General features: G+C 26.0%; 1 long non-coding RNA gene across 1 annotated transcript in view; it reads left to right on the forward strand.

Moving 5' to 3' along the window:
• The window catches only part of LOC111613888, a 39092-nt gene that overhangs the window by 19792 nt on the left and 1467 nt on the right, over positions 1-17833 (forward strand). The gene's annotated exons all lie outside the window — the stretch shown is intronic.

The raw sequence follows: 17833 nt of genomic DNA on the forward strand, positions 1-17833 counted from the left end.
TAAAAATTGTAATTAAATATTAAATTACAATCTCAATTCCGTTTTTAATTGTTATCTAACTATAATTTTATCCTCTAGAGAGTAAATTCATCTCCAAAATGATAATTAACAGAGATTGTGTGACATGTTGAGAAAAGAAAAACACAAGTTGCAACGATTGATCGATTCATCTGTCATATATGTCGAATATGACATAAATAAAGCTTTGAGGATCAAGTTTTCCGAGATTGATTACTGTTATCATCATTTAATTTCTATCAATACCTTAATACTTCTAAATGCTACTGTAGCATTGCTATATATATATTTTCTTCTTCTTCTTCTTGTACCCTTGCAGAAATCAGCTTAAAAGATAGAAACGTCAATATATTAAAAGCAAAGCTACTCATACTTGTTGAAAATATATATAAATTTTATATTACATTTAAAAATTTCATGATATATATATATATATATTTTATATAATATAAAATTAATAATTCCATTTCTTTATTGCTAAAAATGCGATGACCAAAAATCTAATAAAACGAATGAAAAAGTTGGATTTCTCCAAGGAGAATAAAATAAAATTGAGGAAAATCTATAAATAAAAATGACGGAACATACTTTTTTTATTTTTATTTTTGAAATTTTAGCTTCATGCTCTTTTTGATAGTGTACAATAATGTCTAGCATTCTATAAAAATTTTAACAAAAGAAACCACAATCGAAGAAATTAAAAACCTTCAGCACAATAATATTTCTGTTTAAATCCCTTTCATAATTCCAATATTTTCTTCCTTTTATTAATATGTAAGATTGATAAATAAAAGAGAGAATGCGTAGACGTCTGCTATTTTTAATTTACAAAATTATCTTTTGTAGAATTAAATTTTTGAACAGCAGAACAATAATCACTAGTAGAAAGACATATCAGGAAGATAGAAGTTAATCAACACCATATTTCCTAAGTTAGAAAAGACTTTGACAAGAAGAAAAGCCCATTAACAGATAGTAGTTACCTGAGATACTGCTATCAATAATATTGTCTTGGTTATCTCTGTTCTTTCATCAGCAAAGTTGCCTTCCGACATTTTACAATGACCTTATTTTATTCGTGTAATTTTAGAATGTATATATTAAATAACTTTACACAGACTTTATTACATGTTTTTATTGATTATAATATTTTATAAAATTCAATTTCGTTTATAATAATGTTTTCTATGGGAAGACGTTAAGATTTAAAAAAAAATATATTCTTATTTTTAGCAATTTCGTTCCTTTCTAAATTCTTTTATTGTCTCAATTTTGCTCTTTATAACATAAATAATTATTTAAAATTAATTGTTTTAAAAATATATAATATTTTAATTTCGTTAACTATAGTCTATAGATTAAAGCTCTTGATATACTTTAATGTTTAGTTAAGGAAATAATACATTAAAAACGTAATTCTTAATTTAAAATATCCAGAAATTGTTCCAAAATTAACTAAATAAAATGGTTTAAGACCTTATCCAACATTGCCTGTAATTTATATTCATTTTGCAAGTCTAATCTGGTTCATCTTTTATCGTTAAATCAAGCAGGCTTTTTTTTTTACCTGAGTATTAGAGTCAGAGTTTATAGGGACTAGCTCTCAAATGTTATATTTTTGACCCGCAGTTTTCTATGAAGCTTCTCATCACTCTTCAGGAATGTTTATGATGGCAACAACTTTTCCAACATCTGGAAGAAATCCTGCTTTCTTCAAGCAATTTTCTATCGTAGTTGACTTTTCCACTTTTCAAGCTATAAAAACTCTCAACATGCTATGAGGGAAGTTAAATTTTAGGTTAGACACATAGAATAACATCATTTTTCATACTAATACTAAACAAGTCGTCTTCTTTGGATTCTCTTTTACCAAGAAATCACACTACTTGATCCATTCTTCAATTTACGATATTGAATCGAAGTAAAGCCATCTTTCCATTTAAAGTACAGGGCATCGATTGAAGAGAAAAAATAATAAAAATAATTGTTCTGTTCTTTAATTTCATGCTTAAATGCCTCTTGCACAAAACTCTTCTCTAAACAGCCGTCAATAACATTCATAAAATGTGAAATTTTCGAAGTTACAAGAGATGTTTCTCTTTCTTATATTTCTTTCTCTTGTTTTTTTATACGAATGGCCTAGCTCAGTTTAACATTTTGTCAATTCTAACTTCTAAAAACCATTTGAGTTGCTACGAAATACAATAAATCTTTGTTTCGTTATACTTACCACCATGACATGGTTCTCCTTTCATATATATATATGAAAGAAGAATTTCTGTAACGTTTTATCTGACAGAAGATTATAAAAAATTCCATCTTCATCTGCATTGAATATGTTTTTACCATCAAACCTCCCTGTCAAACTATATAGCATATTTTTTCACTTATTCTGGAAATAACTATTCACCATCCTATTTTATCTCCTTCTATTTTTAGTATTGATAGATTTCATCGTTCTTTTGTATAAGTAAACATGGACACCTGAAAATTTTCCGTGACCATTTTGTGTTGAAATTCTTTTTTTTTACTTTTAGATCTTTTATGCTTTTATCGTTCTTTACTTTAACATGTCTAGAACTTTTTTAGCGTTAAGATGCATTTGTGCACCATCAAAGCTTTGAATAAAGTTTAAAAAATTTCTCTTAAAAAATGGCAGAATAATTTAAAATTTTTAAAATTTTCATTATGTTTTAACAATCCATGTTTTTACGATATCCTTTCTCTTTATTAACTTATATAAGCGAAGAATTTTTCTATAATAAAACGTTTCAAGTGCAATAAAAATTTATTTTATGATTATAAAAATAATTTAAAATTGACTATTGCACTTCATCTAAACAGATTTAACGTTTATTTATAGAAATAAGTTTTTAAAAATCGATTAATTTGTTTATCTTACAAACAGATTTAAAAATAACTCCTCCCACAATCTATTTAAAGAAAGGTCTTGAAATATAAATAAACTATAACTAGCCAATCACTTTGAAAATAAATATTTCATACATAAACGAACTTCGGTGGCTAATTGGTTGATATAAATTTATACGGTATCGAATTTCGAAAGTTGATTTGTTAATATATTTTTTTCTTTCGCTATTATTGATTTATATTTTTAAATAGGCTGTGACCTTTAAAGCATATTAGAATCTTTTAATTTCTTAATTAATCGTTAAAATAGCTACTTTTTAATAAAATAAAATGAATATTTATAATAATGTTAATCAGTAAAACGTTCGTTAAACGTTTTATTCTAGTAATTAACTAATTTAAATAAACTGAGCAGTTGTAAGATTTTATGAGAAAAATAACTGCTTTAATAAAGGAAAAATAGGTAGTAATATCATAAGTATACAGTAATATGGATGTAAAAATATCTCATTATCTCTCTGAATTTTAGTTGAAAGTATATGTTTCATATTCATAAATTCTAATGGTAAGAATAATGAATATGGCAGTCTTTCAGCTCTAAATGTTTAAGTATTTTTCCAGTAATAGCATTTCTGCTTAACTTTTAATCATCTATAACGTAAATTCAAGTTTTAAACAAACATTTAGCTAGCTCAATGATGTTTTGGCCTTTTTATTTTCTAATAGCAATGTTGTTCTAAAAATAAACTGGAGATAAAGTTTAAAAGTAACACAAAAGAGCAGGGGGAAAAACAAGTACACAGAATGTTATTATAGCAATATTAATAATTCTGAAGAAAATGTCATTCCAAAACAGTGTGTAACATGCCAAGATTGGTGTCATTACTTGCAATAGTTGAACTTTTGAATAATTAAGCTTTTCCTTATGACAATTTTACTTATTCATTTGAGATTGTTGATTCAGTTCGGGAAAATACAGTGGCAAACACAAACTTAGATTAAATTGTTTCTCTAGACTTGAATACATCAGATTAAATCGACTTGTCGGGATTATCTTTAATAAAATGTAAGTCACAGTCAGAAATGCAATTTTAACTGCGTTAAAGTCGTGAAAAGAATCTAACTTGTCACTACTCTTGTAGAGCACAGCACAAGCTCTCTCCCTTGAGGTACAAATTTATAGTAAAAACATTCTACTCAATTAGCATTTTTTACAGAATAATTTTTTTTTCTTCTATTAAAAACGAAATTAAAAATCTGTGGATTTTATAAAATTAAATTACGTTCATTCCCAAACAGCATTAATGAATTTTTTAAATATTTATTATAAATCTAAGCCTATATTTAGAACACTTTTAAAACTATACTTAAATAATGTTTGGTTTTTTGTAAACACGTTTACATAGAATTCTGAAAGGTATTTTTAAATAAATAAACACGTTTAAGCGAACCATCTGTTGCACTATTATGTAGTTCCACACGTGTTTTGTAAGGCAATGAAAATACATTTTAAAAATCTGCAATATTTACTTAACTCAGAAATTGGAAACATATAAATAAACTTGAATTTTATTTTATTTTTTCCAAATTCAATTATATAATTGAATCAATTTACATTTATTGTAGTAAAAACTAACGAAAAAATATTACATATCTACATTTCGAGCGTAAAATTAACCCATAACCCAGATGGAATAAAGTGCATTTTCCTTCATAAATATTCGGCGAATTCACTTTTCAAGGTTTTCTTTTTTTCGTTTTTTTTTCTATTATCAAATGCATTTTTAGAATAATTTTTATATAAAGCTGAATAATTAACAAATTTTTCATTGTAATAAAAAACTCCATAATCGATTCTTTTAAGATGAAGTGTAGAGAAGAATACTTTCTAAAAGTGCTTTCAGCTTGGAGACAGAAATCTGAGGATGAACAAATATATCGATTGATACCTTCTACTCTGCTCACAACACACCATGCTCTCTATTAGATTATTCTGGCTACGTCTTGTGTGTACAGATCTTCACATGTTCCTGTTCTTTTGATAGGGTTCAACCCAAATCGTGCTTCTTCAGATGTTAGTGGACTGCTAGATAAGTGAGAGACATAAAGATAAATTTTCCACTTATTATAAAATTCCATTCATAAACAATAAAAAGCTGTCTGAAAGCACTCAAAAATCTCTAGAAATATATTTTAAAAATAAAATTTTAGAATTATATAAAAATAAACAAATTATTATATGTGTGCGTGTCTTCTAGACTAGATAGGATCTATGTAAGAAGTATTTTTCAGTCGTGTCCAATTTATCTTTAGCTTTATGTGAACTACCAACAACTCAATAAGCTAGTAGTTTATGTGGACAGAGAAAAGTATGATTTATCTTTCACCAGAACTCCATGCATTCTGATGGTGAATTTAATCATTTATATTGGATCTCCCGCGAGTTGATGCAACTAGGGAACCAATAATTGATATTGGAATTCATTCATATTATTTTTATATGGATTCTTAAACTTCGATTGTACACGATAACAATTGAATTTATATATTAAATTGTAATCTTAATAATTTGTTAATAAAAAGAAATAATAACCTATAGGCTATATCTAGTATTCAAGTATTAATCAAGTGCTGAATTTTAAAAAGTTAAATCTAATTATACAACAAAATTTCCTTGATTATAAGAAGAAAAAATCTAAGTTGACTTTGTAAAATGGCTTTTTATTTTGATAATTACCCGATTTTAAATTCTATTGTGTTTCATAAAACAAGTCTGTCATCAATTGTCAATTTGAAGAACCACTATTAAAGAATCAAGCACTTTCATAATGAAAGTCAAACTCAATTAAGAGCAATGTTTGCCAATTACACCACAGAGAATGCTTCAAGTGAAAATTATAAGAGATATTGTATGCTGTATAATAAATTTAAAACATTTTTAATTAATGTTCTGTTTCGTAAAAGGAAAATTAAAAATTCAAAGAAGGAAAAAAAGAAAAAAAATTTAATTGCAGTTGATATTTAAAAGAGCATCGTATGCTTTAAGTAAAAGATTCTTTATACTTTCTAAATTGATGCAGGAAAGATAATTACAATCCCGAATTTCAACAGAGTAAAGATAATTAATGTGACATCTAGAAAAATTACCTTTCGTTCTGCATTTTATTTTTAATGTTTTCGAAAGTTTAGTCTATTTATTGTCTTTGATTAGTTGAAATTTAAATAACTTGCAGAAAGCAAATAATTCGATAAAACAATTTTTAAATTATATTAATTTATTTCATTGGTCGACATTTAATCGTTTTCACCAGAAGAGCCAATAGGGAGACTCCTATTTTAAGAATTACTATAACGTTACCATACATTGTTAATAATTTAATCTGTGATTAGTTAATTGTTTATTTTTTTAAAAAAAGAAAATAAAAAAATTATCTGTTTTAATTTCCTGAACCAATCGTCGTCAAGAAATGATTCTCTAGCCAATCCTTCTTAAGATTTTTTATAGGCCTGTACTTTATATGATACGAAGAGAACGATCTATTTTTATAGATGCAATTTTTATAGTTTCGTCGTGTTGATAACTTTTTAAAAATTAATATTTAAAAAATTTATTATTTCTAAGTAAAAACCTACGACGTATANTATTAACATGATGATGAAAATGATAGAAAATAATAGCTATTCACTTAATGAGAGCAGAAGGAGTGGACAGCCAGACAATGACGACACGAGAAAAGTGCAATTAATAATGATTAAGACAAGCTATTCATAAATATAAGCAGATACATACACAAGAAATACTACCAGAAAAATTCTCAAGAAGTGATTAAAAATAAATACTTGTTAGGAATATATATAAAGAAAGAAAAATGGGAATAACAAGTGGTTCTATGGAAAATTAATGACGCTTGGTTTCCTATAAATTTTCTTCTATCAATTCTAAAGTATCCAAAAACTCGTAAACTTCTCTCTCCCACCACACGAATTAAAAATAAAAATATAAAGCGTAAATTTTTAACAAAAATTTAGATTTTTTAAAGGATAATTATATTATTTTATGAGAGCTAAAGTTGAAAAAAAGCCACTAGAAAGAGAATACAATATTGATGAAAAGCACTGTAAGCACATACTTATCAGTAAATTTATAGGTCAAATGGGAAAAATAACTATTTATTCGATATCTTGGGGGAGAAGAATCGCTTATATAGATAATTAGAATATATTTTTGGATGTTTTAGATGCCAGTGATTATACCAGAAAGAAAAATAATGTTTTCTCGATGCAAAATTTTAAGTAAATTGTAGTTTTAAAAAAAGATTTTGCTGCTCCAAATTCATTTTACAGAGTGAAAGACTTATGAATGTAATGTGTGATAAAAATTCTTTATGAACTTTTGTAGAAAAATTTAAAACAGAACTATATAATTTTATCTGGAAGTCTCCTTTAGGTTGTACGCTAAACTATTCTTAGTTTTATGAGAATTAAATTTCAAAATGAGTTGTTTAGGATCCAAAACAAAACTTAAAATGTATTCAAAATAATTAAGACGTATTAAAATAAAATAGCTGAGAACCATATTCTTAAGTTTTACTATAGATGCAATTTACATATCATCTATTATTATTTTTAATTTAAAAGCAATAAAGTTCTTAATTGTAAAGTTTAATGATAATTAAGATTCTTGCCAACTCTATGGAGCATAGATTATAGCAATTGAAAGTACTTACAACAACCAGCTTTGGTTATGATCTCGTTAAAACTGTTAGCAATATCTTTGATGTTAATATTGCTAAGGAAAATAAATGAAATGAATTTTCCATTCTCTTACTTCATTTGAAGGAGAATTTGTTATAAAATGGCGTTGAGTGAATGTTGTTCCCTTGCCACACATTAAAAGTACCATTAAATAGGCATCAAATGGTTGTTAGTAGAATGGTACTGTATATGTACCAAACGGCCCACTAATCATGAAAGGGGAAGTTCTTAACTGCACGAATATTTTCTTTATCATTAAGAAACGTTTCGGATTAATTTTTAACATTAATTAAGGTTCATAATTCAAATTTCTTTTTAGTTATTTTATTAATCTCTTTAATGATCGTCGGAAGAAACATTTTTTTTCTTTCCTTCACGTTTTCTTTTTTAATAAAGGAGCTAGAAAGGGAGTCGGAGGAGATTATTAAACATCTTGTTAGAGACAGAATTATAAAATAGATTATTTTACCTTTAAATATTTATAATTTTGAATAATTTTCATAACTAATAACTGTAAGATAAAGGATATATATATATATTAAAATAGACAACTACTTAGACTTTTCATTATTCTTCACAAACGTAAACAATTTTCTTCAGATTCCTTTTCTTGGGGAGTTTGCAGAGATCACTCAACTGGCTATCAACTTTCAGCAATCATTTTCAACAAAACGGATCCCAAGCAACTTCTATCTGTCCATCACTTGGTTTACTCAGCAACTCCCAGCCTGGAGCAACTCTGGTAATATTGAGAAGAAGAGTGTCAGATAGAGATACGCTCTTTTTTCCTACTCGAAACATTCTGACATCAAATGGAAATCTTGAATTTTGTTTAAATTTTGATATAGCTTTCCCGCGGTTTTCTTTTTTTTTCTTTTTTTTTTATCAATTCTAGAATTTTTCTAAGATTTCGTAAGATAAAATAAAAGTAAATATTTTAATCATACGGTCTCTACTTTCAATATATATTTATAGGAGATTTATCTAAGGTAATTTTTTTTAAAAACTGTAACACTAAATCGACTGCAGCTTATCTAAATTCTTATTTTATTTTTCTTTAAATAGATGCAATAGTCTAGTTTAAATGGTAAAATCTGTCATGGAAGATCTTTCTTTGTGCTATTTAAATACCCAAGAGGCTAGTTACAATGATAGGACAAAAGGAACACAATTGATTTTTAAAGAATATTGTGAATAGGAGCAAATTTCCATCTTAAAACTTTACTGTGTATATTTTTTTCTCTTCAGAAAATTTTAAGCGGTTTTCCCATGACAACAACCAGCTTAATTTACTGAAAAGAATAAATTTTTCAAGTAAAAGTAACTAAATAAACCGCATCTGAAGATAAAACTTGAGGTTTATAACGTCTTAGTTTTATTCAAATATTACCAAAAATAAATTTTATTAAAACTGAAATTTCTTCTAAATTTAAGCAGATATATGAATTCCTGGTTTAATCAATATTTAAATAGTTTTTAAGTATTAAAATACGATGCGTATGCATAAAGAATATTTTCAAACAGTACTGTACAATTTAATCCTTCTTTCCGTTTATTCTCCCTCCTTTCTTAAATAATAATTATTTTTAAAGAATGCAGGACATGTTTTATTTTAAAAGTTTTCACTTAAACAAAATACTAAAAATCAAACCCAGAATATTTATTTATTACATCCTTCATTTTAAAGAAAGTATTTTTTATTCAGTAGATATGCTTCATCTTTCAAGACATATTTAATATTCCAAATATATCTTTATAATCATATTTTTTCGATTGCTTACTCGCCTTTCCTGAAATTTAATTTGCAAACTGAAACAATAACAATATTAAATGGATGATACTGTTATCTCTCCTTTTTATATCCGTCTCTTTCACACAGATCACAGAGCCTGGTTTTCTCCTCTACACAATCTGATAAAACAGTACAATTGTTTTATTTTTATACTAGAAAAGATCCGATTTGTCAATAATATTTGAATTCTTATCAGAAAATCGATATAAATTAGAATTTTCTCCGGTCGAAAATTGCAACAAGTTTTAAAACAATTACTTAACCTATATAAATTTAAGCAAAACTAATCCCTATCAGGCTATAGTGTTAAAATATCTACACATTATGAGACACAATATATTAAATTGTCAAACAAATTAGTTTCTCTCCAAATATGTTTCCTAAAAAAATTTCGTTTTAAAATTAAATGAGAAGACGAAATACTTCTTAATTAAGATTATATATATATATATAATATAAAAATAGCCTATGTATGTATGTACGTATGTATGTATGTATGTATGTATGTATGTATATAGTATTTTACAAATTACTTTAATTGCAGGAATTAATTTTATGCTTTCTGATTTAATAAACGAGGTCAAATAAAAGATTAAATTCAATGTTTTTGTAATTCGACTAAAGGAAAATTAGTAGATTTTAATTTAGTTATTATTGAATGAGAAACTTTAACGTTTAGATCTAATTAATACTGAAAATATTCTTTTCTTGGAGGCTTTCCTTTGTCGCTACATTTAAATTTTGTGATATTTTTTTTTTAAATTTTCATAAATTACTTTTATAGACTATCATCACACGTCGAATCTCTAGCAATTTTTTTCAAATAATAGGATGCTTGTAATTTCCATAAATAAAAGAAAAAAATAAATAAAACAAGAGGGTTGTAGATATCAAATACATTTAGCTTCTCATACCAATATCCAACAGTTATAAAAATATCGCATCATTTTTCCATTGTCGATACAAATATTGAATTTTGACAAATATTTGAATGCTACGTATTCAGAAAAATTCATTTTTCCCCCTGTAAAAGCAGAAAAACGTTGAATAGTATTGTATTGAATATAACACAGGTAAGCCTGCTCATTTCTCATTATTCTAAAGAAAAAACAGAAAAATTCCTCTTTTTTCCCCCTCTGTCGTTTCCGATGGAACTATCCGGATGATTGCCCTTAAAAGATTCGAATCAATAATTTTTCTCTTCATATCTTTCGAAAAATTCCCTCTACAATAGATCTTATACATGAACAATAGCACCATAGAAACTGCAAACATAGTCTGAACTTTGCACCTGATATACAATCGATAACAACTGTTATATGAACAATAACAGGTACTGTACAGTACACATACTCACATTAATGATCTCTTTTCGCTCTATTGCATTTTATTAGCTTTCTTTCATTACATTTTTTGCGTTTTGGAAGTTTATATATGGCTTCCATTTCAGATACAACTTTACATATAAAATTGAACTGCATTACATTTATATTCAAAAAACAAACCAATAGGATTGGTAGGGCGTGGTTAATTCTTTATTTACAGAAATGTTGTTTAGAGATTCCCGCTTTTTTTGTTTTAGAAAACAGCAAAGAATTTATAAAATATAATAAAAAATATAAAAATCTTTATTACAAATTTTATTTTTCTATTTTTTAAAAAGTTTACGAAAAAATAATATATTAAATTTCAAAACTATCAGTTAAATATAATAACGATAATAATATGACACGCCCTTTTAAGTTTATTGGATTAGATATTTATCTATTATATTTAATAATTACGCCCTTTAACTTTATTAGTCTAATTTTATTTAAACTAACGAATAGGAACTTATCATTTTTTAGAGTTTATTTTATTTTAATGATTAATCTGAATTAAGTTGAAATTATTTAATTTAGCTTATAAATTTTTAAGTGAATTGCAATTATATTAATACTTTAGTTAAATATGATTAAAAAATAAAAAATACAATCAGATTTTCGTCAAATTTAGCAATATTTATATATTAAAATGGCGTTAATTTCTTTGAAACTTTTTTATGAAACCCAACGGGCAAGCTTAATTTTCATAAAATTTAAGCAAAATTAAATCCATATTAATACATTAGTTAAATATGATTTAAAAAATAAAAATTGACATCAAATTTTCGTCAAATTCAGCAATATTTATATATTGAAATGGCTTTAATTTAGTATGAAATCTAACAGACAAGCTTTAATTATAAAAAATATATAACAAGTATAATGTCTGTAAACCTTAAAACAAGTTTTCATTTTCATTTATAAAGTACAGTAAATTATAAATTACAGTCATTATAACAAGCAGGCTTATACATAGTTTCGCCTATTTTCTTCTTATACTTCAAGAAAATATATTATGTCACTATATTATTCATAAAGAAAACATAAAAAAGGAGACAAGGATGCAAATTTAAAATAATTTTTCGAGGAGACATTCTTACTTAACAGGATCATAAATGATTCTAAGCCGTATTACTTTTTAAGAATCAAAACTAGGAATTAAATATTCCTATCTTACTAAGCTGGTGAGTTGTTTTTCATTGTTGATGTAAGAGATATAACAAAATGATGTTTTCGGATGAAAGATCTAAGTCAGCAAAACATCAACTCGGCTATTTTGAGAAGACAAGAGTAAATGGAGCATCTTAGACATTTCTTTATTTCGTAGCAAGAATCTCTTTGGACAACAATTTTTCATTCAGTTTCTGTCAAACACCAGATGGCCCATTTCTGAAAGAATATAGAAAAATTATTTGTAATAGCATCAATATTNTTTTACTTTCCCGACTGTTATATATAACAGATGAAAAGCATGGCAATCGGTCAAAAAATGACCCCCTAAGCTTTTTACATTTTTGGACTCAAGGGCCATGAAACGTTTAGAAGTGCAAACAAATTCGGTTTTTTTTCTGTACTGTGTACTGTACAGTACTGTACTGTACGAATGGATGTTAGTCTGTGTGGGGAGCACAATTTTGTTCATCCTGTTTGAAGCTTAATAACTCCTGTGCCTTTTGTCGAAAATTTTTGAAATTTTGCAGGGAGGTTTGTATATTAGAGGGATTGATGCTATTAAATTTTGGTGATTAAAGGTCGACGGGATGGAGAGATAGAAGGGGATCGTGTGTCGTATCTCGAGTAAGATCGAAATTAATGACGATTTTATTCGTTATTAGCATTTAAAATTTTTTAGTTTTATTTTTATAAAACCCATGCCTATCTGAAAATTAAGCTTTTTGTCATTTTATAATAATTAAAAATATAAAAAGTTTTAAATAAAATATCATAACAGATGGCGCTACCAAATTTTTAAATGTTGCCTGGAAAGTTAAGCAACTCGTTGCTTAATTTTTAAAACAAATCTATTAGATTAACTGCTTTTCATTCTTACAATTCCATGATCAATACAACCGAAGTTCTTAATTTAAAAATAAAGAAATTTTTAAAATATTTTTGTTACACAGAAGATAATTGACGACATCTTCTCTTTCTCAATTACTGGATAAGTTTTCCCCCCTACGCCAATGGGAAGAAAATCCGCACTTATCTCTTTAGGAAGAGAGTATCCACTTATCTGTCTAGAGAATATTTTTATAAGACTGTTAGAAGTTAAGTAGAAGTTGCATATTATAAAAATTAATTTAAAGACCACTAGCATCGAAGAAGATTTCATTAATATTGATGGATTCGTGAGAAGTAAATTAGAAATATCCAACTTAATTTTCTGCTTTAATAGTTTATAATGCTTAAAAATTAAACATTTTCACTTGGGTTATTAGATTTTAATGGGAAAGAAGGTAGGAAAATTGGTTAACTTTATTTATTACTTATAAATATTATTGTTTTTATGTACCACGCGGTACATATAACTATTTATTTTTTTAAAAATTTATTTAAAAAATATAAAATTTCTAACACAAACTAAATGAAATATAGCCTATAACTCTTTTTGGGTTGCAATTTGAAAAAAATTGTAGACCTACAGATTACCACTGTCGTCCGTCTGTTGTCTGTCCTTCTTTAATCTCGAGAACGGAGACAAATAAATGAAAGCCGAGACCAGATATGAAAATACTATAAACAAACTTCCGGTCTAAACTGGAAGGCACGGGATTTCAATTCAAAAATTTCTCCTTGAAAGGAATTAGATAGCTGACCGGTACGACTCCATTGCTAACAGGAAAAGTATGATGTACAGTACTGTACAGTACTGTATAAAAGCAAGACATTACTAATTTGAGATGGAGAGCATATATTTTAAATTAAATAAATTAAAAATAATATGATTAAAAATAACATGCAATTAAATTAAATTGCATTTATTGCATTGCATTAAATTGCATTGCATTGCATTAAATTGCAGCCCGGCATTGTGACGACGTCACAATAAATAATTGCTCGTTCTATTTATATATCTCCTTTGATCAACAATCATATATTTTAATTTCCATAGAATTTCCATCTATCTTTAATGGATTGTTGTCTATATGTAAAAACTTCATATATTTTATTTTCTGAAAAGAACCACAAACAGATGTTTCAGATTAATCATTATATCTGTTGCACGGACAGATCTAAGAACAAGTCAGCGTAACAAACGAGATAGAATATCATTTGCAAAACATTTACAAACTTAGAAGAAACATTTACAGCAAAAATTTTTCTGTCGGAACAATGTATTTAAAAATATAATGCGAGTAAAGAAAAACGAACTATTAGTGTGTCTTCAAATAGAAGAACAAAAATAATATAAAAAAAAATCTATTTTCTTTCTTGTGACCAAAAGCCCCAAGGAAGAAAGAAGCTGAAATTGCAAAGAATTAATTTAACTTTTCTTTAAATTTAGAAAACTGTGATTGTTTGGAATTGCTTAACCAGTCCATGAATAAAATGAAAAGAGAAGTTATGAAGATGCAATGATAAACAATGTATTTTCTTGATATGTTTTTCTATAATTACACTATTTATAATGTGAACACATTACATGAAATCATTTTTTAAAGTTTATTCCAACGATTTCTTCATGAATTTTTCATATTCTCTGCGTGTTATTATTATTTAATCATCAATTTAAAATGTAGAATGTTTCCGCATTCATAAACATGGACTACAACTTATTATGATTGTCTTTTTTTTTTCGTATTTATCGATGTTTCCATTTTAAATTTAAAACCTTTTTTCTTTCTCAAATAATCTCCACGTTCTCTTTTCATTCCCATAAGTAGCATTATTCATATCTCTTTGGCAGGTCCTTATATTGGAGTAGAGTGGATGTCATTGAATGTATTATGATGCATTCTTTGTTATGTAAACATCTACTGTAAAGAGAGAATATGTAAATATACGCTACAGTACATTTATATAAGCCTATGTCAGATATACATATATGTAGTGTAAAGAGAACTTTAAGATTTTATAAATTTATTATTCATCTGTTTTCTGGATAAACTTAAACTCTCTGGATGTGAATGGCATCCATTTGGCTTTTTTGAAATAACATCAATTCTTGTATTTAAATTTTCTTCCAAAAAATTATGCTAATAATATAAATTTTATATATGTAGCCTAATAAAATTCTTTCAATATGTGGATCTGTATACAGGATAATCATAAGCAAATACGAATACAAACTATAAATAAATTGAAAATTTCTTGGAAAATTATAAAAGAAATGTATACTTCATAAATATATGTTGCCTTCTATAACATATATAGGCCTATGATGCTTTTATTAAGCGCATTTTATATATTTTAACTCGTTAGAGACATAATTAATAAAAAAATATTATCAAATTATAAATTATGAACAATTTTAGCATTCAGCTATACACCGTGGCACGTTATCTTATACGCAAAAAAAGGGCAATTGTTCCCATCAACAGGAGGCCCCAAACCAATCTTTTATAAGAAAATATTTTCCCGAAAAATTCCCCTGAAGAAAAATGTTTGAAGTTAACACTATACATTACATGGGGCCCCGTAATTCAAATTTGCCTGGGCGCCCATGAATCTATAACGCACCTATAGCTATACACGAATATCTATAGCTATACACGAATATTTTGTGTGATGTATACTTGTTTGTTCTGTGGGACATAATTCAAATTATGTTTTCAGAACATTTTCAGGAATTTCATAAGAAAATTTAATACGTAAAAATAAATTTAAAGGTAATTTCTTAAACAAAGTTTACATCAAAATAGCATTTTATGCTTAGAAATAAAAAATTTAATATATTCAAAAGTCATCAATATTTAATTTTTTCCCATCCAAAAATAATTTTTATTGCTGAATTCCACAACAATCAAATTTAATGAAAAAGTTTGAAAAATGATTAATCTAAACAATACTTGATTGAAAAAGCAAGAAGTTGAAGTAAGAAGTATCTCTTTTGTTTTTTCTTCAGCCAGTCATCGTTAAGATAATCATATTTTAAATAAATCTTTATATAAAAAGTATTATACTAATATCTCCGCAGGAAACCGTCTACATTAAAGGAAACAGGCTGCTTAATTTTCTCATTTTCATACCTTAACATTATTAAATTCTTAAGATTCATACTGCGGATTATACAGTAAATATTCAAGTTTTTTTAAACAGAATTTACGACTTATCAGCTTAAAATATATATGTATCTAATAATGTTTTCAGAGTTTTAACGAAATATTCAAATCTCTTTAACAAGGAATTGTGTAAGCATGAATCTACTGTGAATATTAATTATTACACTATTATTTCGCATCTGGTGTATATATTAACCATATACACCTTATAAATGGTTACGGAATAGCTAATGGGATATTTTCTCTTCTTTTTTTTGAGGAAGTTGGACATACTAATCTTAATATAAAATCAATTTTTCAAAGCAGCGAGGCATATTCCTGGCTAGTGTTTTATCATAGTCAAATTTGATTTTCTCTTTCTGTTATAATCCATTAAAATTCAGCCAATTTAACTTGATGGCTAGTTTACATCAGATGTAGTTGTTCTCCTTCTTGGTCATTTTCTTGTAGTATCTTGTAACTGTTTCATTTATACTTAGAATACATTTGACTCCTCCTAAAGATTCTGCTTAACATCACTCTCTTTTTTAAAAAAAATTAATTTAATGCTAACCTCATTTTTAATTTTGTTAAGTATTAGTAATAAATATTTCAGTCATTTATAACATTAAAACCTTAACGATGTAACTCATTTAGGCTCTTAACACACACACAAAAAAGGGAAAAAATATTAATGTTTTTTAACATTTAGATTACAAACAACTTATCACCTTTTATAAGCGAAAAAATTCCAAAAATTTTAATTTAAAATTATCTTAAAATTTACTTATGATAATTAATTTAAAGTTATTTACTATAAAAATGAATTTCGACAAAATAATTCATAAATGAGAGAGGAAAAAAACAATTCTAAATTATCATTTTTAAAAATAAGAATATCAATATAATCAATGAAAGAAAAACAAACGAATTCAACTAAGTTAAAATTTAAAAAGAAAATTATTAATATGCAGTTAATCAATCACAAATGAATTCTAAATATAGAATAACAAGAGAAAATTGAGCTCAATTAATTTAAGTTTGAATAATGATTACATTATACGATTTATCTATGAAAATTACCGAGTTAATTAAAATTTAACATAAACAATAAACATCAGTAACAATAAATAATGCAAATAAACTCGCACTGAAAAATAAATAACACTGCTCATTAATTCATTGTAAAGGCTTAACAATAAAGTTTTAAACCTCGATCAAATAGCCTAAATATATTAATTTACTATTGACAGTAATCTCGATATCGTAAACAGTAATCTTGATCATCGTTTAACTGTAATAAAGGAGAATTTTTTTCTTTAAATTACACAGAAATTAGCCAGTTTTGTTAAACACCATTTATATTTACACAGTAAAGTAATTAAATTTTACTACCTCCCTTCTTTATACGAAAATTAAATAAATTGCTTCACATACTATCGTTGAAGCCAAAATTTAAAGTTTATTCTTAATTTTTAAATATGTTTTCGAATTATAATTTTTTTAAAAATAAAGAATTATATAAAGTATTATTGCAAATTAAACAATAAATTAATCCAATTTTTCTTAGTTGTGACGATTAATAACTTTATAATTAATTAATTAATAAGTTTAAATTAACCAATCTCTGTTTAATAATTTTTTTTCTTCTCCGCCCACTTTGAGTGGGCGTGGTCAGCTATTTTTTGTTATTACGTGCAAACTTTTAAGATAATGACTAAATTAATTAGAAAATATTAATTTAGCTTTTAAAATTATTCTGTAATTAAGTTATTTTATTTCTTAAATTATTTTCATATATATATACATATATATATATATATGTATATATA

Source organism: Centruroides sculpturatus, unplaced genomic scaffold (assembly GCF_000671375.1).
Source record: "Centruroides sculpturatus isolate CEXI.00-Female unplaced genomic scaffold, Cexi_2.0 scaffold2065, whole genome shotgun sequence".
NCBI lineage: Eukaryota > Metazoa > Arthropoda > Arachnida > Scorpiones > Buthidae > Centruroides > Centruroides sculpturatus.